A 22,118-nucleotide genomic window follows, 5' to 3' on the forward strand; every position below is an offset into this window, starting at 1 on the left:
TGGTTTCTGTAATTCAGGATGAGGATAGAAATGTGTGTGTGTGTGTGTGTGTTAGGAGATCTATGTGTATTCGCGTATGTATATTTGTATATATATGCACATATGCACAGATATACATAGTGTTTTGTGTATGTATCTGGGGTGGGAGTTGATTCCCTACTTGGCGTATAGTGGATTGTGTGCACATACTTCTGTGAGAGGGGATATGGTGCACTGGAACTGGCTCGTACTAACTTGGGATGGTCAGTGGTGCATCTCTTTTCCTAGTTCTGTGTTTAATGACTTTAGGTAGGTAGCTTGAAATTAGTCATGCCGGGAATATTTATGCCAGGTAAAAACCACAAACAGAAGCCTTTCCCACCTTCCTCTGAGAGCGTTTTATGAAGTATTGACCAGCACACCCCTGGTGTCTGTGTGTGAAGCAGGCATCATTGGGATGTGTGTGAGTGGGGGCATCCAGAGCTTTGGGCCCTTGTATGTGTGCCTTGACCCTTGTCATTCTGAACCGCTGCATTACTCCTAATCGGGTTGGCCCATTCTTTAGGGCCAAAGGATCCCTATATGTTTGGTGATTTCCAGTTTTTCGTGCAGGTAGGTTCAGGGGTGTTTATATGTTAGGCAGGTGGACACTCCTTCAGGATTTGTGGTCCTTGCATCAGGGCATCCCAAGATGGATGGCCCTGGTAGACATGGCTGTGCAGAGCAGAGCCTTCATAAATGGGTTGTTGCTGTGACAGGCAACATTCAGAACATTGTGGGGATTCCTGGAGAGGAGGTCAAGAGAGCGTGCTCTCCCAGACAGCCCCTTGTAAATCCCCTAGGTAAGCTGCAGGCATCCTTGTCTCTTCTGGAGCATGGCTGGTAGGCAAGAACAGCCTCTACATGGGTCCAGGAGGTGAAAGCCTGCAGAACCACTTGCCCAGAGTCATGGGGAGTGTTGGGAATCACTAGTTCTCAACCAGCCTATCTCAGTGGAAACCTGAGTCCTCAGGGCTAGGCAGGACCCCTAGGGGTCAGCGAACTGACAAGACTGGGGCTGGGGAGGCTTTGCCCATGAAGAAGAGCTAGGGGCTGTGACCCAGGAGGACTGGGATGTTCTGCTCTGAATGGATATGGCTCTCGTGTTCCCAAACCCTTTAGAAATGCTCTCCTTTCTTTTCTGAATGTTCAGGATGCTCCTAACACTGGGAAGCACATAGCTTCATGTTTCTCTGAGAGGAAAACCTGATGCTCTTTCCTCTGTCCAGGTGGAGCTGCAAACCCACCAGCCACGTGATGAGCATGGCCACCAGCTGGCCACATAGCTGCCTCCTGCCTCCCACCTCCCTTGGACCCACCCAGCATTTGTGGGCCTGCCTTATGGTGAGTCTCCTGAATCTCCCTCCAAAAGAAGGTGCTATCGCCAGCTTCTTGAACTGACTTTCTTAGTACGGGTGGATTCCTAGTAGCTCTCCCTGCCTCCTTCATAACCTGTCCCCAATAAAATGCCGGTGGGGTATGCTAATTGTATTGTGTTTTGTCAGCAGAATGGAGCTCTGCCTGCTTTTCTACGTTAAAGAGTATTCTGAAGAGAATGCAATATATGTACAAGGTATACGTTCTTGGGCTTAATGTGCCTTGTCTGTGAGATGGAAGATGTAGACTCTGAGATCTAAGGGAGAGAAATAGGAATATTGTGGTATTGAACCAGCACTGAACACCCCCCACTCAATAGAATGAATGGGAATTGCTGGAATGGCGAGGCTAGTCAGAGCTGGTTGTTCTGAGTGTGTATCATGGGGCAGATACACATGTGTTCCCCCGTATCTCCATGGACAGAAGGAATCCTGAGTCCTCAGGATTCGTACTGAGTGGCCCCTTTGGCCAGGCCATTAGAAGCTCCAACTTGCTCTACTTCTCAGAAGTTGTTGGGGAAAGAGGTCCTGAACCCTCTCAACCGCCCTGGGGCATGCAGCAACACAAGAGTGGATCTGAGGAGACCCAAAAGGTGGCTCTGTGGCCACTAGGGAACTGTTCCTACAAAGGACACTGTTCTTTATTTTTTAATTTTGTGATTTAAATTCAGTTAGCCAACACATCATACATCATTAGCTTTTGATACAACGTTCAGTGATTCGTCAGCTGTATATAACAACACCTGGTGCTCACTGTGCCACGTGCCCTCTTCAGTTCCCATCACCCAGTAACCCCAGCCCTCCACCCACCTCCCTCTCCACAGCCCTCAGTTTGTTTCCCAGAGTCAGGAGTCTCATAAGGTTTGTCTCCCTCAATGATTTCTTCTCGTTCAGTCCCCCCTCACCCCTATTGTCCTCTGCACGATTCCTTATGTTCGTTCCCCTTTGAGTGAAACCTTACAATAATTGTGTTTCTCTGATTGACCTATTTCACTTAGCAGAATACCCTCCAGTTCCATGCGCATTGGTGTGTTAAGTGGCTGCGTAATACTCCGTTGTATATATGAAACATATCTTCTTTTTCCATTCATCTGTTGAAGAACATCTCAGCTCCTCCCACAGTTTGGCTATTGTGGACATTGCCGCTATGAACATTGGGGTGTATGTGCCCCTTCTTCTCTACGACCTCGGTATCTTTGGGGTAGCTCTGTTTTTAACATCTCGAGGAACCTCCATACCGTTTTCCAGAGTGGTTGTACCAGTTTGCATTCCTACCAACAGTGTAAGAGTGCTCCCCTTTCTCCACACAGAGGACCCTGTTCTGATGTCTGCTAGGGCCCAAGAGAGGAGGCTTACAACCGACAGAGCCCAGGACAAGCAGAGCAGGGTCAGTGGGATACTAGGAACAGAGGAGGGAGAAGATGGGACTCAGGCCGAGGCTGGAGGCAGGCTTTGACTCTGCGGGGCGAGGGGGTGGGAGCACGTCGGGAGGTAAATTCTTCCACCCTCAGCCAGACTCTGCTCCTGCGGCTGCTGGTAGTTGGGGATGCTGGGAGAATTCTAGCTTGGGGGCCAGTGGTCTGCGTCCTTCCTGCAGCTTTCTCCTGCTTCGAGCAAGAAACCTGTCCTGACTTACAAATCTTTTTGCACCTTCCCCCACTTCGTCCCAAGAGATCAAGAGTCCTTTGTCACAGTCCTGACTGTGCACAGGCATGCATCCAAGTCCCTGTGATGGCCATATGTTTATTATCTCTTTTCTTCCCTGGAATGTAAGAGCCAGGAGAGGGGTCTTTGTTGTGTTCCTTGATGCTTGATAATTGTCATGGGTGTGTGAGTGTCATAGTTTGGAACACAGAAGCAGACACAGAGTTTAGGAAACAAGGTATTTACTAAACAGCACCTGTGAGGGTAGAAACAGGAAGAACTGGGCACAGTGGTCTTTCGGCAGACTCCGGAACAGCCTCTGCTTCTCCTCCTGGAGCTGAGGAGCTATGCGGTCTCTCAGAGCTGTCGCCGTTGGAAGAAATCGGCCAGGCCTTCATCAGCCCGTGAGACGAATGCCTTCCTGGAAACAGGATGCCCCCGGGCAAGGCTATTCTCTGTAGTTGCCGCCATCCCTGAGGGAGCAGGGGGCTGACGCTGTCTCCCAAAGGTGCTCTTGTCCACCCGAGACGCATGCCATTGTCATCAGACTCCTGCCTGTTAGAGCTTTTAGCAATTTCTTTACATAGATTCTGAGTGTGTGAGTGTCTTCAAGGTGGAGGGAATTGTGTATATACGTCTTGGGGTCGTGAGTGTTTGTGTGGGTCAAGTCAGGGAGCATGGAGGGGTGTGCTTGTGTCTGGGGAGGTGGGGATGGCCCTTGTATATGGTTTGGAGGTATGTTGGGGGTCCCGAGCCTGGTACACTGTATTGAGAACCTGCGGGGTATGATTTGCTGAAGGAGGGAGCTCCCTCAGCACCTGCACTCCCACTTTGGGGAAGTGAAGGCACAGTTTCAGTTCAGCCCCTCCAAAGGACATGGAGTCACAGCATTTACTCACAGATCCCAGTAATGGGGTGTGTGCAATGGAAGGGCAGTTCTCTGTCTCAGGTCCCAGCCAGCAGGACATAGAGAGCAGGGTAGCAAGCACTGAGAACTTACAGGTGGTTGGGGAGGAGGTCCCTAAATTTTCGTGGTCTCCCGTCTTTAGTGGTTACCTGTAAAGGTGCCCTAGGAAAAGTAGAGTGGGAGCTTGGGGTGGGAATTCTGAGCTCAGGTCTTTATGGAACTGTCCAGACTGGGTGTGAGCAGGTTGTCATGCTGTAGAATGTGCTGGCAGCCCCTCAGAAGAGCTGTTCTCTCATCATGAGGTTGGAGCTCTGTGTACAAGTGTGTGCTTGTGTACACGCTGTGTACACACTGTCATTGTGTGAGTGCCTCTGAATGTTCTCAGTGCTGGTAGGAAGTTGGTGTGGGTGTATAGAGTGTCCATAGCACAGGGTGGGCTGTGGTGTGTGTAAATTCAGAGTGTTTATTGAGGAATCTAATACATATATTTGAGGGTTGGGGATTGCTTATGTTCTGGGTGCATGTATATTTGGGGCATTAAAGGTTGCACATGCGGGTATTTATGTAGGGGTTCTTGAAGTGTGATGAATTTGGAAGAGTTCTTGTGTATTTTAAGAGGTTTGAGGGACTGGCTCTGTATATTCAGGGTTTTGTTTGTTTGTTTTTTAGATTTTATTTATTTATTTGACAGAGAGAGATCACAAGTAGGCAGAGAGGCAGGTAGAGAGAGAGGAGGAAACAGGCTCCCCACTAAGCAGAGAGCCCGATGCGGGGCTGGATCTCAGGACCCCGAGATCATGACCTGAGCCGAAGGCAAAGGCTTCAACCCACTGACCCACCCAGGCGCCCCTGTATATTCAGGTTTAAGAAGATCTGATGAGTACTTATTTTTTTCTGGATACCTTGGGTAGGGACAGGAATTGGAGGGATTGTTGTATGTGTGTGTGTGTGTGTGTGTGTGTGTGTGTGTGTGTGTGTGTTGTGTTTAGAAGGAGGTTGGGGAGAAAACCTGGATCCGGACATATCGGTATGGGGGGAACCTATGGGTGTATTTTGGGGGGTGGATAGTTCAGGATAATTTTAAAGATGGGTATCAACTGTGTATGGACGATTTGGGGGGCAGTGAGAGCCGTGAGTATATAGTTGGTGTGGCATAGTGTGTGTGTCTGTGCATTTTGAAACTATGGTGAATATGTGTCTGTGCATTGGAGAAGACCTAATGTTATGTGTTAATGCTTTGTGTGTTGGTTTTATGTGTATTTGCACTATCAGGGCTGTGTGTATACTTATTTAGTCAGGGTAAGAATTTAGGGAGTAGAGGGCTTTGGGAGCTTCAGCTTGTCAGTGCAGTGGGCTGTTGTGAGTTATGTGTCTGTAATTGGGGGGTATAGACAGATGCCGTTTATAGGATATCAAGAGGGAGACAGGTATATGTTTGTATTGGGGTGGTGAAGTCATTCTTTTGAGGAGTATTTAGGAGAAAGTAGGAAACCCCATGTGTATCTATTGGATGGTATTTGTGTGTTGAGTTTTGGAGGCATTGCACGTAAGTGGACGTTAACAGTTCTGCTCGACTATATGTGGTATATTGGTATATTTAGGATTATGGGATTGTGTTTAATATTAAGTATGTGAGTTTGGTTTTAATGTATTCAGTTATTGTTAGAAGGTTTGTGTGATTTCAATGGGGAGTGATACAGGGCTGAGTGGATTTTTTAAGATATGAGGATGTGTGTATTTAGCGTTTGATTATTGGGGGATGGTTGGGAGTACATTTTTGTATTCAAGACCATGGCTGTAATTTTTTGGGGGTTGAAGGTGTATGTCTGTTTGGGACATGAAAGTTCTAGGTGCACTAGTAGGCATCTGGTGGGTAGGGTTTGTGTGTTTGGAGACATGCAGAGCTCTGTGGGACTGTGATGGTGGCTCACTGTGTCTAGCTGGAGTGTGTGTTGGTGTAGGAGGGGGACACGGGGCATATTGGTGACTGTGAGGCTCTCCCATGTGGACTGACCCTTGTTTGTTGTGATCTTCTGTTGCTCAGAGTCATCCAGTCTCTGTTCTAGAGCAGCCATTCCCCTGGCATGGTCAGTGGTCTTCTTAAGCTTACCTGGATGGGTCTGGCAATATCACTTCTGCTAGTGGCTGGAAGCAGAGTGGGGCTGACTGCCCCAGGAGTCCTGTCCTCAGCGGAGTGGCTGGGAGATCAGGGTTTCTCCTCTAGGAGGTCAGACTTGACCAGTTCTCTCCAGAATGTGCTGGTGGGAGTGACCCATTGGGTGAACTCTGCCAGGAAGTGGTAGATGCAAGGGTAGGTCCTGAGGGAGGAATCTGCTTTCTTCTTTGGGTGGCTCCCACAGACAGAGGGTAAGGGCCAAGTTCCTCGCAGGGTCTTTCTCAGGCCTGGCCCTGCTGACTGGCCTGTCTGTGCATATGTTCTACTGTACTTTGTGCCCTCTGGCGACATCAGCGTGAGGCCTCCTGCATGTCCGTTCTCCCTGTCCTTCCCCAGCCTGCCCCTGATTCCCACTCTGCTTTCTTCCCCTGACACCGTGGGTGAGAGTCGCCTTCTCCAGGTAGGAGGGATTCCTCTTCCCCATGTTCTCACACCATCCTCCTGCCTCTCATTTCCGCCTACTTGGCACCCACTGTTCTCAGAACAAAGTCGGCCCCTCACAGTGTCCCTTCCCGGGCACCTTCTGGTCTGACCTCCTCTCACTGCCGCCTCGCTGGCCGTGGCCATGAGCCCCAGGTGCAGCAGCCTTCTTTCTGTTCTTGAAAGGCACACTGGGGCCTCTTCGTTTTCTGTTTCCTCATGTTAGAATGCTTCTCTATTCTCTTTATGGAGTGCCTTCCTGACTGAGATCTGCCCTGTTACTCTCTTGGCCTCACCCTGCTTCACTGTCCTACAATGTCTCTCTCGAGGCTAAAGTGGGAAGCTGGTCAGTGTCTTAGCGAGTATCATAACTCCTGGAACTGTAACCACTGACACAAGAGACACCAGGCCATCCACGAGTGAATGAACTGCATGGTCCACTTTGTCAACGGGACCTGCGAACCTGCTGCCTAGTGGCACACATGTCCCTCAAGGATGGGAGCACTGAGTCTTCATCACTTGCCTGCAGGGCATGTCGTCGGCCCGATCACTGTCAGCTCCTATCACTGGGAGGCAGAACAAATTAAGCCAGCTGGCACAGGACGCATGGCACCCTGCAAAGCAACAAACCCAAATGTTGCTCACGAAAAAACCTAAACTCCTATGGCTCATAGTTCAAATGCAGTGAAGCAGGCATAGCATATAAGTTAAAATAAACTGGGTATAAAATTCTCAATGTTCTAAATTAGATGGCCGCTTGCTTCCCGTGATCCAAATGTCAACAGCCAAAACTCTTGGTGTCCTGGACCGGTAAAGGAAGAACAGACCCAAACTGAGTGCCCAGCTGCATTCATCAGGCTCTGGTGAAAAGTAAATTTGCATCATCACTGCCCCACTGAGTTTTTAGCATGTGCCAGGCACTATGAGGCATACTTTCATACTCATGCTTGCCAAATCCATAAAAAAAACCCTAGTGGGTACATTAGTGTCTCACATTTCAGGTGATGAAATTGATGTTCAGAGGTAAGCAGTTATGACCAAGCACTTGTATGTGCCGAGTAGCAGTCAAACTGGTTGACCCATCCCAGCAAACTAAACATAACCTTTATCAATGCATCTGGATGGCAGGCCATGAAGATGCAAAATACATCCCAGTGGCAGAATGAGCAGTGTGAAATACCCCAACCGTTCTAGCAGTTGTGAGGTCATACGTCATTGTGGTTTTAATTTGCAAATGCCTGACAATTAGTAATACTGAGCAACTTTTCTTACATCTGTTGGCCATTTATATATAGGTCTTTGGGAAAAGAGCTATTCAAATACTTGGTTGACTTTCTTTTGAATTATTTGCTATTTTGCTGTTGAGTTGAAGGAATTCCTCATATATTTTGGATCTTAACCCCTTGTCAGATACATAGTTTCAAATATTGTCCCCATTCCATAGCTTCCCTTTTCATTTTTTGATGGTTTCCTTGGCTGTGCAGAAGCTGTTAGTTTGATGCAAATCAACTTGTCTGTTTTTACCTTTTGGTTGTCATTGCTGTTGGTATCAGATCCAATAGTTATCACCTGGATTAATGTTAAGAAGTTTTAGTCCTTTGTTTTTATCAGTTTCGGGTCTTAATTTTTTTTATTCATTTAATTTTGTAGATGAAGTTGGATAAGGATCCAGTTTCACTCTTAACTATGTAGTGATCTTTTTTTCCCACCATTTCTTAGAGGCTAACCTTTCCCCACTGTGAGTTCTTGGAATCCTTCTTGAAGATCACACTATATATGGTTTTATTTGTGGGCTCTTGGTTCCACTGATCTATAGGTCTAAATGCCAGTACTAATATATTATAGGTTTATAATATATTTTGAAATCAGGAAGTGTGATGCCTCCAGCTTTGTTCTTGTCCAAAACTGTTTTGGCTGTTCAGGATCTTTTGTGATTCTGTATGAATTTTTGGATTGTTTTTTTCTATTTCTGTAAAGAAATCCATTGGGATTTTAATAGGGATTCTGTGGGGGTGCCTGGGTGGCTCAGTTGATTGAGCATCTGATTCTTGATTTTGGCTCAGGTCATGATCTGAGATAGAGCCCCACGTCAGGTTCTATGCTGTGCATAGGGCCTGCTTGAGATTCTCTCCCTCCCTCTCTCTTTGCCCTCTCCTCCCTCTCTCTCTCTCAAATAAAAAAGTGTGGGTTTTATGGAATCTGCAGGTCACTTAATTTTTTTAGACTTCATCTTATTAAATTCAATTAGCCAAGATAAGATACATCATTAGTTTCACATGTGTTCAATAATTCATCAGTTGCATTTAATAACACCCAGGGCTCATCACATACCCTCTTTAATGCCTATCCACCAGTTACCCCAACCGCCCCCCTCCCCTCCCCTTCAGCAACCCTCAGTTTATTTCCCGGAGTCAGAAGTCTCCTGGTTTGTATCCATCTCTGATTTCTTTCCATTCAGTTCTCCCTCCCTTATGATCCTCTGCACTGTTTCTTATAGTCCACATATCACCGAAACCATATGATAACTGTCTTTCTTTGGTTGACTTATTAACTTGCATCCACATTGTTGTAAATGGTAGGTATTCATCCTTTCTGATGGCTGAGTAATATTCCATTGTATGTATGTACCACATCTTCTTTATCCGTTCATCTGTTGAAGGGCATCTCCACTCCTTCCACAGTTTGGCTATGATGGACATAGGTGCTATGAACATTGGGGTGCACGTGCCCCTTCTTTTCACTACCTCTGTGTGTTTTGGGGGTAAATACCCAGTAGTGCAGTTGCTGGGTCATAGGGTAGGGAGCTCCATTGTTAACTTCTTGAGGAACTTCCATACTGTTTTCTAAAGTAACTGTACCAGCTGGCATTCCCACTAACAGTGCAAGAGGATTCTCCATTCTCTACATCCTCAGCCAACGTTTTTTTCCTGTTTCGTTAATTTTAGCTATTCTAACTGGTATAACGTGTTATCTCAATGTGGTTTTGATTTGTATTTCTCTGATGGGTAGTGATGTTTGAACATTTTTTCATGGGTCTGTTATTTGTAGGTCTTCTTTGCTCATGTTTTAAAGATTTTATTTATTTATTTAACAGACAGAGATCACAAGGAGGCAAAGAGGCCGGGTTGGGGCGGGGGGAGGCAAGCAGGCTTCCCGGTTAGCGGAGAGCCCCACGTGGGGCTTGATCCCAGGATCCTGAGATCCTGATCTGAGCTGAAGGCAGAGGTTTAATAACCCAGTGAACCATCCAGGTGCCCCGTGTGTTTTGAGTGTTGAGTTTGATAAGCTCTTTATAGATCTCGGATACCAGCCGTTTATCTGATATGTCATCTGTAAATGTCTTCTCCCATTCCATAGGTTGCCTTTTATGTTTGTTGACTCTCCTTTGCTGTGCAGAAGCTTTTTATCTTGATAATGTCCCAATAGTTCATTTTTGCCTTTGTTTGCCTTGCCTTTGGTGACATGTCTAGCAAGAAGTTGCTGTGGCTGAGGTCAAAGATGTTCCTTCCTGTGTTCTCCTCTAGGATTTTGGTGGTTTCCTATCTCACATTTAGGTCTTTCATCCACTTTGAGTTCCATCATTGTGTGCGGTATAAGAGAATGGTCCAGTTTCAGTCTTCTGCATGTGGCTGTCCCAATTTTTCCAACACCATTTATTGAAGAGACGATTTTTTCCCATTAGATATATTCTTTCCCGCTTTGTCAAAGATTTGCTGACCAGAGTTGAGGGTACATTTCTGGGTTTTCTATTCTGTTCTGTTGATCTATTTATCTGTTTTTGTACCAGTACCTATGGTCTTGATGATCGCAGCTTTATAATATAGTTTGAAGTCAGGCATTGTGATGCCACCAGCTTTGTATTTCTTTTTCAACATTTCTCTGGCTGTTTTGTTTTGTTTTGTTTTCTGATTCCATACAAATTTTAGGATTATTTGGTCCAGCTCTGTGAAAAATGTCGATGGTATTTTTTTATGGTGTTTTGATAGAGATTGCATTGAATGCATGGGAAGCATAGACATTTTAACAAAGTTTATTCTTCCATTGCATTAACATGGAATATTGTCCATCTCTTTGTCTTCCTCAGTATCTTTCATAGTGTTCTGTAGTTTTTAAAAAATTTCTTTTTTAAAAAAAGATTTTATTTATTTATTTGACAGAGAAATCACAAGTAGGCAGAGCAGTCAGCAGAGAGGGGGAAGCAGGCTTTCTGCTGAGCAGAGAGCCTGACTCAGGGCTCGATCCCAGGACCCTGAGATCATGACCTGAGCCTAAGGCAGAGGCTTAACCCACTGAGCCACCCAGACCCCCCTGTAGTTTTTAGAGTACAAATCCTTTACCTCTTTGGTTAGGTTTATTCTTAGGTATTTTATGGTTTTGGGTGCAATTGTAAATGGGATTGATTCCTTTATTTCTTTCTTCTGTCTCACTGTTAGTGTATAGAAATGCAACTGATTTCTTGCACTGATTTTTATGTCCTGCCATGTTGTTGAACTGCTGTATGAGTTCTAGCAAACAGTGGTGAGAATGAGAAACAATCTGAGGGGTTTGAAGTGGCGGGGGGGTGGGAGGTTGGGGTACTTGGTGGTGGGTATTATGGAGGGCACGGATTGCATGGAGTACTGGTTGTGGTGAAAAAATAATGAATGCTGTTTTTCTGAAAATAAATTAATTAATTTATAACAAAAAAGAATTATTCTCTTAGTGTACCGTTGGATCCTATTGGATAGTATCTTGGTGAGTATTTTGCCATCCATGTTCATTAGGGATAATGGTCTGTAATTCTCCTTTTTGTTGGGGTCTTTGTCTGGTTTGGGGATCAAGGTAATATGGCTTCATAGAATGAGTCTATTTTTACTTCCACTTCTATTTTTTGAAACAGCTTCAGGAGCATAGGTATTATTTCTTTTTTGAATGTTTGGTAGAATTCCCATGGGAATCCATTGGGCCCTGGACTCTTGTTTTTTGGGAGGTTTTGATCACTACTTCAATCTCGTTACTGGTTATTGGTCTCTTCAGATTGTCAATTTCATCCTGTTTCAGTCTTGGTAGTCTATAGGTTTCCAGGAATGCATCCAATTCATCCAGTTTGCTTAATTTATTGCCTGCCATATAGTTGTTGATAATAATTTTTTCTTTTTTTAAATTATGTTAGTCACCATACAGTATTTCCGTTAGTTTTTGATGTAGTGTTCCAAGATTCATTGTTTGCATAAAACACCCACTACTCCATGCAATACATGCCCTCCTTAATACTCATCACCAGGCTAACCCATCCTCCTGCTCCCTTCCTTGTAAAACCTTCAGTTTGTTTCTTGGAGTCTATAGTCTCTCATGGTTCCTCTCCCCCTCTAAGTCCCCCCTTCATTTTTCCCTTCTTTCTCCTAGTATCCTCCGTGCTGTTCCTTATGTTCCACAAATAAGTGAAACCATATGATAATTGATATTTTATGCTTGACTTATTTCACTCTGCATAATCTCCAGTCCCATCCATGTTGATGGAAAAGTTGGGTATTCATCCTTTCTGATGGCTGAGTAATATTCCATTGTGTGTATGGACCGCATCTTTTTTATCCGTTCATCTGTTGAGGGGCATCTTGGTTCTTTCCACAGTTTGGCTATTGTGGACACTGCTGCCATGAACATGGAGGTACATATGTCCTTTCTTTTCACTACACCTTTATCTTTGGGGTAAATACCCAGTAGTGTAATTGCTGGGCCATAATGATTTCTAATAATTGTTTCTATATTACCTTGGTGTTAGTCGTCATCTCTCCCCATTCGTTCATAATTTTATTAATTTGGGTCTGCAAGCAGGGGAGGCTTTTCTTTGGATAAATCTGGCCAGTGGTTTATTGATCTTATTAATTCTTTCAAAGAAAGAGCTTTTAGTTTCATTGATCGGCTCTACTGTATTACTGGTTTCTAATTCATTGATCTCTGCTCTAAGCTTTATTATTTCTCTTCTTTTACTTGGCTTAGTCTCTATTTGTTGTTCTTTCTCCAGTTCTTTAAGGTGTACAGTTAGCTTGTATATTCAGGATTTTTCTTTTTATTTTTGATTAAAGCTTAGATGGCTATGTATTTCCCCCTTAGGACTGCCTTAGCAGTATCCCATAGGTTTTGGACTGAAGTGTTTTCTTTTCTTTTCTTTTTTTTAAATAAGACAGAGATCACAAGTAGGCAGAGAGGCAGGAAGAGAGAGAGGAGGAAGCAGGTCCCTGCTGAGGAGAGAGCCCGATGTGGGGCTCGATCCCAGGACCCTGGGATCATGACCTGAGCCGAAGGTAGAGGCTTTAACCCACTGAGCCACCAGTGCCCCTGGACCAGTGTTTTCATTTTCATTAGTTTCCATGAATATTTTTTAAATTTTATTTTTTCAGTGTTCCAAGATTCATTGTTTATGCACCACACCCAGTGCTCCATGCAATATGTGCCCTCCTTAATACCCACCACCAGGCTCACCTAACTCCCTACCTCTCTCCCCTCCAAAACCCTCAGTTTATTTCTCAGAGTCCAGTCTCTCATGGTTCATCTCCCCTCTGATTTCCCCCAATTCACTTTTCCTTCCTTCTCCTAAAGTCCTCCCATGTTATTCCTTTTGTATCACAAGTAAGTGAATCCGCATAATTGACTCTCTCTGCTTGACTTCTTTCACTCAGCATAATCTCCTCCAGTCCCGTCCATGTTGATACAAAATTTGTGTATTCATCCTTTCTGATGGAGACATAATATTCCATTGTATGTATGGACCATATCTACTTTATCCATTCGTCTGTTGAAGGGCATCTTGGCCCTTTCCACAGTTTGGCGATTGTGCCCAGTGCTGCTATGAACATTGGGGTACAGATGGCCCTTCTTTTCACTACACCTGTATCTTTGGGGTAAATACCCAATAGTGCAATTGCCGGGTCATAGAGTAGCTCTTTTTTTAATTCCTTAAGGAATTTCCACACTGTTTTCCAAAGTGGCTGCACCAACTTGCACTCCCACCAACAGTGTAAGAGGGTTCCCCTTTCTCCACATCCTCTACAGCATTTGTTGTGTACAGTATTGTTAATTTTGGCCATTCTAACTGGTGAAAGATGGTATCTCAATGTGATTTTGGTTTGAATCTCCCTGATGGCTAATGATGATGAACATTTTTTCATGTGTCTATTAGCCATTTGTATGTTTTCTTTGTAGAAGTGCCTGTTCATGTCTTCTACCAATTTTTTGACGTGATTATCTATTTTTTGAGTGTTGAGTTTGAGGAGTTCTTAGTAGATCTTGGATATCAGTCCTTTGTCTGTAGTATCATTTGTGAATATCTTCTCCCATTCCGTGGGTTGCCTCTTTGTTTTATTGACTGTTTCCTTTGCTGTGCAGAACCTTTTGATCTTGATGAAGTCCCAAAAGTTTATTTTTGCTTTTTTTCCCTTTGCCTTTGGAGACATGTATTGAAGGAATTAATAAGATTGATAAACCACTGGCCAAACTAATCCAAAAGAAAAGAGAGAAGACCCAAATTAATAAAATTATGAATGAAAGGGGAGTGATCACGACTAACACCAAAGAAATAGAAACAGTCATCAGAAATTATTATTAACAGCTATATGCCAGTAAGTTAAGCAACGTAGAAGAAATGGATTCATTTCTGGAAACCTATAAACTTCCAAGACTGAAACAGGAAGAAATTGATAACCTGACTAGACCAATATCTTATAATGAGATTGAAGCAGTGATCAAAAACCTCCCAAAAAACAAGAGCCCAGAACCTGACAGAGTCATTGGGGAATGCTACCAAACATCCAAAGAAGAAATAATACCTATTCTCCTGAAGCTGTTACAAAAAATAGAAACAAATGGAAAACTTCCATACTCCTTCTATGAAACCAGCATTACCCTGATCCCCAACCAGGCAAAGACCCCATCAAAAAGGAGAATATCAGACCAATATCCCTGATGAATATGAATGCCAAGATTCTCAACAAGATCCTAGCTAATAGGATCCAACAGTACATTAAAATGATGATCCAGCATGACCAGGTGGGACTTATCCCTGGGATGCAAGGGTGGTTCAACATTCGCAAGTCAATCAATGTGATAGAGTTAAGAGAAGAGAGAAACCACATGGTCCTCTCAATTGATGCAGAAAAAGTATTTGAGAAAACACAGCATCTGTTCCTGATTAAAATTCTTCAAAGTATAGGGATAAAGGGAACATTCCTCAACTTCATAAAATCTATGAAATACCCACAGCAAATATCATTCTCAATGGGTGAAAGTTGACAGCCTTCCCTTTGAGATCAAGAATGCAACAAGGATGCCCACTTTCGCCTTTCTTATTCAACATAGTCCTAGAAGTCCTAGCGACAACAATCAGACAACAAAAAGAAATAAAAGGTATTCAGATTGGCAAAGATGTCAAACTCTCTCTCTTCACAGAAGACATAATACTTTATACGGAAAACCCAGAAGACTCCACCCCCAAACTACTGGAACTTATATAGCAATTCAGTAATGTGGCAGGATACAAAATCAGTGTGCAGGAATCAGTTGCTTTCTTATCCACTAACAATGAAAATATAGAAAGGGAAATTAGAGAATTGATTCCATTTATTATAGTGGCAATAACCATAAGGTACTTTGGAATAAACCTAACCAAAGAGGTAAAGGATCTATACTTGAGGAACTACAGAACAGTCATGAAAGAAATTGAAGAAGACACAAAAAGATGCTAAAGCATTCCATGCTCATGGATTGGAAGAATAAACATTACTAAAATGTCTGTACTGCCCAGAGCAGTCTACAGTCAATGCCATCTCAATCAAAATTCCACCAGCATTTTTCAAAGTGCTGAAACAAACAACCCTAAAATTTGTATGGAGCCAGAAAAGACCCCAAATCACTAAGGAAATGTTGAGAAAGAAAAACAAAGCTGGGGGTATCATGTTGCTTGATTTCAAGCTTTACTACAAAGCTGTGATCACCAAGACAGCATGGTACAGGCACAAAAACAGACACATAGACCAGTGGGACAGAGGAGAGAGTCCAGATATGGATCCACAATTCTGTGATCAAACAACAACAAAGCAGGAAAAAAATATCTAGTGGAAAAAAGACAGTCTCTTCAATAAGTGGTGCTGGGAAAATTGGACAGCTACGTATAGAAGAATGGAACTTGACCACTCTCTTACACCATACACGAATATAAACTCGAAATGGATTAAAGACCTCAACATGAGGCAGGAATCCGTGAAAATCCTAGAGGAGAACATAGGCAGTAACCTCTTTGACATCTCCTGTGGCTTTTTAATATAACTCAAAGTCCAGAATTTTGACGCCTCCAGCTTTGCTTTTCTTTTTCAAGATTGGCTTGACTCTTCGGGGCCTTTTACAGTTTGATACAAATTTTAGGATTGTTTGTTTTAGTCCTGCGAAAAATGCTGGTGGTATTTTGATAGGAATTGCGTTAAATGCGTGGATTGCTTTGGGTAGTATAGACGTTTAAACAATATTTACAGATGACGCAATGTCATAGGAAACACGAAAGACTCCACCAAAAAACTGCTTGAACTGATCAATGAATTCAGTATAAATTTTCAGGATACAAAATAAATATGCAGAGAACCACTGCATTTCTTTTTTAAAATGTGTTTGACAGAGCTAGTGCACATGAGCACAAGCAGGGGAAGCATCAGGCAGAGGAAGAGAGCGAGCGAGAAGCAGGCTCCCTGCTGAACAAGGAGCCTGATGCAGGGCTCGATCCCAGGATCCCAGGATCGTAGGATGATGACCTGAGCCGAGGCAGATGCTTAACCGACTAAACCACATAGACACCACAACTGTTGGATTTCTGGACACCAATAATGAAGTAGCAGAGAGTTTAAGAAAACAATCCCCTTTACAACTGAAGCCAAAATAATAAGATATCTAGAAATAAACCTCACCAAAGAGGTGAAGGACCTATACTATGAAAAGTATAAAAGACTGATGAAAGAAACTGAAGAAGACCTGAAAATATGGAAAGACATTCTCTGCTCATGGATTGGAAGAAAACTGTTGTTAAAATGTCTTGATTGATTTTTAAAGAAATACTTCTATCTCTGCTTTTGTGTTTCCTACCTTAATACTGTTGTTTTTGGTCTCCTTTCTACTCAGAGTCCCCTTTAATACTTCTTGCAGGGCTAGTTCCGTGGTTATGAACTCCTTTAGTTTATGTTTGCTGGGAAACTGGTTTTCTCCTTTTCTGGTATGAATGGTAGCCTTGGTAGAGTATTCGTGGCTGCAGTTTTGTCCCACTCAGCACTTTTTGAATATATCATGGCACTCTCTTCTGGCCTGCTAAGTTTCTCCTGAAAAATTCCCCCACTAGCCTTATGGGGATTCCCCTGTTTGTTCCTGCTTTCTTTTGTCTTGCTGCTTTAAAAAAAAATAATCACTATATTTTGCCAATTTAATTAAGTCTTGATGTGGATCTGCTTTTGTTGATTTTGGTGGGGTTGTCTGTGCTTCCTTCATCTGAATATCTGTTTCCTTCCCCAGATTAGGGAAATTTTCATCTATTATTTCTTCAAATATATTTTCTGTCCCCTTTTCTCTCTCTTCCTTCTGGGATCCTCACCATGTAAATGTTACTATGCTTGATGGAGTCACTGAGTTCCATAAGTCTCTTCTCATTTTGTATAATTCTTTTTTCTCCCTTTTTTTTCAGCTGATTGCTTTCTATTACTCTGCCTTCTAAGTCATGAATTTCATTCCTCTGCTTCTTCCAGCCTGCTGTTTATTCCATCAAGCATGTTTTTTATTTTGTTTATTGAGCCCTTCATCTCTGGTACGTTATTCCATGTCTGTGTTCAAAGTCCCTTGTCTTCTACTCTTTTCTGAAGTCCAGTGAGTATCCTTATGATCATTGCTTTAAAAACTCCCTCAGGCATCTGTTTCACTTAGATCTCCACCCATGTCCTCGTCCTTTTATTTCATTTGGGATTAATTCCTTTTCTCATTTTGTCTATGTTTCTGTAACTATTTCTCTGTGTTAGAAAGGTCAGCTAAGTCTGTTCTCAAGAGTAATGGCCTTGTGCAAAAGAGGTTCTATAGAGCCCTGTAGTGTACATGCTTCCAGGAGTGTCTCTAGTGTGTGCTGCGTGTGCTCTGCTGTTGAGTACTGGCTGGCTGCTTTATCCTTTAGGCCAGTCATCTGCAGAGGTTCTCTCTGTGTGCTGTGGGCAGTGTTTGGTCCCTGGCCTGAATGTGGTACATTTTAACTAGGTGTACTGTGATCTGCTCATGGAAAGAGACCTGTTGCCACTGCCATAGGAACCAAGACTCCGCAAACCTCCCATTTGGAGGACGGGTGTGAGCAGTTTGGGCAGGTCTGGAGGAGGGGGCCTGCCACACTGGGACTGAGGCTGGTAACTGGGAAGGGTGGTTCCACCAGAGTGTGTCAGGGTGGAGCTTGGTGTAAGCAAGTTATTAGGCAGTGAGTGTTGATGCTACACTGGGTCCTGTAGTTTGACCTGCGCTTATGCTGGGGGTAGAGGAGAGAAATGGCTCCAGACAGTTCTTTTGTTCCCAGGAGGGTCTCTCCATGAATGCTGCCTCTCTGGGATGTGCTATAAGATAAGCACATGACTTCCTCACTGTGTGCCCCAGGTGCTCATCAGATCCCTGTTGTCACACAGTATGTCCCCCAGTTGTTTGCCTGCCTTCACTCCAAGAGCAGCACTGTACCCTATAGGCTCTATTCCCAGCCAGGCCCACTGACCTTTAAAACTTCAGGCTTTAAACCCCACTGGTTGCCAGAAGTCATGGACTTTGGCCCATCTTGCTTTCTAGCTTAGTTGCTATGGGAATTAGGTTTTGCTCTGAGCTCTGGTGTGTTAATCTGTCTCTTGCCCTTCTCCTGGACTGTGGCTCCCTCCCCACCACAGCGACCCTAGTCTGTCTCCTGAATTGCCTGCCTCTCCACACTTCCTGCCTTCTTTGATGCGGCCTCTTGTCTCCCTTTTGTTTTATCCGAGTTTGTTCTGCGAGTCTTCAGGTCTATTTCTGGGGTATAGTTGGGTTTGTGGGAGAGGCAGGCCTAGAGTCCTCCTAGTGCTCTGGCATCTTGCCATCTTCTAACCCATCCATGAATTTTTAAAGTTTATTTGATTGCTTCACTGACTCAATGGCTGTATAGTAGCAGATTGTTTATCCTCCATATGTTTGGGGTTTTTTTTCCAGCTTTTTTCCTTGTAATTTGTTTCTAGTTTTATATTGTTGTGGTTGGAAAGGAAGCATGGTATGCTTCCAGTCTCAAATTTATCAGGGCTTGTTTTGTGGCCTAACAAGTGGTCTCTTCTGGAGAATGTTCCTTGCGCACTTGAACGTGTATTCTGTTGTTTTTTTTTGGAGGAAATGTTCTATGTATATGTTTTATGTCCAATCTGGCCTATTACGTCATGCAGAGACACTGTTTTCTTGGTTTTTCCACATGGATGATCTATCCATTAGTGTTAAGTGGGGTGTTAAGTCACCTAATAGTATTGTATTACCAGCAGTTTCTCTCTTTAATATTTGCTTCATATATTTAAGTGTTGCAGTCTTGGGTGCATAGATATTTACAATTGGTTTATTCTCTTGTTGGTGTGATCCCTTTCTCATTATATGTGATACCCTTCTTTGTCTCTTGTTAGAGTCTTTGTTTTATTGTCTGTTTTGTTGGGGCGCCTGGGTGGCTCAGTGGGTTGAGTGACTGCCTCTGGCTCGGGTCATGATCCTGGAGTCCTGCATTGGGCTCCCTGCTTGGTGGGGTCTCCTTCTCCCTCTGACCCCACCCCTTCTCATTCTCTCTCTCTCTCAAATAAATAAGTAAAATCCTTTTTTCAAAAGTGTTTTTAAAGAAATAAAGTCTGTTTTGTTTAATATAAGTACTGCTATCTAGCTTTTTTTCTTTTTCTTTTTTTTGTCGTGATAAATGTTCTGTTGTTGCTGCTTTTCCTGAGCTTTCAGTCTGTATGTGTCTTAAGGTCTGAAGTGAGTCTTTTATAGGCAAGCATAATGGTGCATCAGACTTTTTTTTTCTTTCCTTCCTGTTTTTAATTCATTCCACCCTCATTTGTCTCTTGATTGAGCATTTAGATAATTTCAGTTCAAAGTAATTATTGATAGGTATGTACTTAAACTGCCATTTTGTTAACTCTTTTCTGGTTGTTTTTGTAGCTCTTCTCTGTTCCTTCTTTTGCTCTTTCCTTGTAATTGATGACTTTCTTTAGTATTATGTTTGGCTTATTCTTTCTGGGTGTCTAGGTTTTTGGTTTGTGGTTACTTTGGGGTTCATATAGAACATCTTAAGAATACAGCAATCCATATTGGGTTGATGGTCACTTAAGTTTGAACATACTCTAAAATAACTGCATTTTTATTTTCTCCTCATTTTATGTAAATGATGTCATATTTTACGTTTTTTAATTTGTGATTTTTTAAAAAGATTTTATTTATTTATTTGACAAAGATACAAGTAGGCAGAGAGGCAGGCAGAGGGAGAGGACAGGAAACAGTCTCCCCACTGAGCAGAGAGCCCAATGTGGGGCTTGTTCCCAGGACCCTGGGATCATGACCTGAGCCAAAGGCAGAGGCTTTAACCCACTGAGCCACCCAGGTGCCCCAATTTGTGATTCAATATGTAATTGATTTCACAATTTTTGTATTTAAACCTTCACACCAGCTTTATAAGTGATAGCCATTTGTATGTCTTGATTCGAGAAGTGTCTGTTCCTATCTTCTGCCCATTTTTTTACATGTTTGCCTGTTTCGTGTGTGTTGAGTTTGAGGAGTTCATTATAGATCCTGGATATCAACCTTTTGTCTGTACTGTCATTTGCAAATATCTTCTCCCATTCCTTGGGTTGCATCTTTGTTTTTTTGATGGTTTCCTTTGCTGTGCAGAAGCTTTTGATTTTTATGCAGTCCCAAAAGTTCATTCACTTTTGTTTCCTTTGCCTTTGGAGACATATCTTGAAAGAAGTTGCTGTGGCTGATATCAAAGAGATTACTGCCTATGTTCTCCTCTAGGCGTCTGATGGATTCTTGTCTCACATTGAGGTTTTTTTTTTTTTAAATTTTTTATTTTTTATTATTTTTTATAAACATATATCTTTATCCCCAGGGGTACAGGTCTGTGAATCACCAGGTTTACACACTTCACAGCACTCATCAAAGCACATACCCTCCCCAGTGTCCATAATCCCACCCCCTTCTCCCAAACCCCCTCCCCCCAGCAACCCTCAGTTTGTTTTGTGAGATTAAGAGTCACTTATGGTTTGTCTCCCTCCCAATCGCATCTTGTTTCATTTATTCTTCTTGTACCCACTTAAGTCCCCATGTTGTATCACCACTTCCTCATATCAAAATCAAGAAGTCAGGAAATGACAGATGCTGGCGAGGATGTGGAGAAAGGGGAACCCTCCTACACTGTTGGTGGGAATGCAAGCTGGTGCAGTCACGTTGAGGTCTTTTATCCATTTTGAGTTTATCTTTGTGTACGGTGTAAGAGAATGGTTGAGTTTCATTCTTCTACATATAGCTGTCCAGTTTTCCCAGCACCATTTATTGAAGAGACTGTCTTTATATTTGCATCTGTTTATGAGGGATAGGGGAATAATATTTGTTTCTTGTGGTATCTTTATGTGGCTTTGATGCCAGTGTAATATTGATATTATGGAATGTTCCCTCTTGTATTTTTTGGAAGGGTTTGAGGATTGGTGATAATTCTTTAAATGTTTGCTAGAATTATTAGTAAAGCCGTTTAGTTTTGAGCTTTTCTTCATTGGGTTTTGGGGGGGGGGTGTTTTTGTTTTGTTTTGTTTTTTACTACAGATTGCATCCCTTTACTTGATGTAGGTCTGTTCAGATTTTTATTTCTTTGAGTCAGTTTTAGTATTCTGTTTCTAGGAAGATGTTGATTTCATCTAGGTTATACAGCTTATTGGCATAAAACTGTTCATTGGATTCTCCTATGATTCTTTTTCTTTATGGAAAGATAATGTCTCCACATTCATATCTGAATTTATTAATTTGAGCCTTGTCTCTTTTGCTTGGTCCATCTAGTTAAAGGATTGCCAATTCTGTTTATCTTTTATAACATTTCGTGTTGAGCAGACCTACTAGTGATGAACTTGTTTAGTTTTTCTTTATGTGTATAGGTCTTGAAAAATTCTGGTAAAAATACACATAAAACTTACCATTTTAACTGTTTTTAAAAGCACAAGTCAGGGCGCCTGGGTGGCTCAGTTGGTTGAGCAACTGCCTTCGGCTCCGGTCATGATGGCGGACTTCCAGGATCTGGTCCCGCATTGGGCTCCCAGCTCCTTCTCCTCTCTCATGCTCTCTCTCATTCATTCTCCCTCAAATAAATAAATAAATAAAATCTTAAAAAAAAAAAAAAGCCAAGTCAATGGCATTAAGTACATTCACATTGCTGTGCTACTATTACCACCATCATCCACAGAACTTTTTCTTACAAAACTGAAAATCTGTAATTATTAAACAGTAATTCCACATTTTCTCCACCCCCAATTTTGCGTGGTTTTTGTCTCTATGAATTTATCCTATT

General features: G+C 42.8%; 1 long non-coding RNA gene across 2 annotated transcripts in view; it reads left to right on the forward strand.

Annotated features, from left to right (window-relative positions):
- Positions 1–1,251: 1,251 nt before the first annotated feature.
- Positions 1,252–22,118, forward strand: part of LOC132024892 (uncharacterized) — a 78,836-nt gene continuing 57,969 nt past the window's right edge. For both annotated transcript variants that reach the window (XR_009406345.1, XR_009406346.1), the window contains exons 1-2: positions 1,252–1,362; positions 1,527–1,591. This is a non-coding gene — a long non-coding RNA (uncharacterized LOC132024892). The remainder of the gene's footprint in view (positions 1,363–1,526; positions 1,592–22,118) is intronic.

Source organism: Mustela nigripes, chromosome 9, assembly GCF_022355385.1.
Source record: "Mustela nigripes isolate SB6536 chromosome 9, MUSNIG.SB6536, whole genome shotgun sequence".
NCBI classification, from domain to species: Eukaryota; Metazoa; Chordata; class Mammalia; order Carnivora; family Mustelidae; genus Mustela; species Mustela nigripes.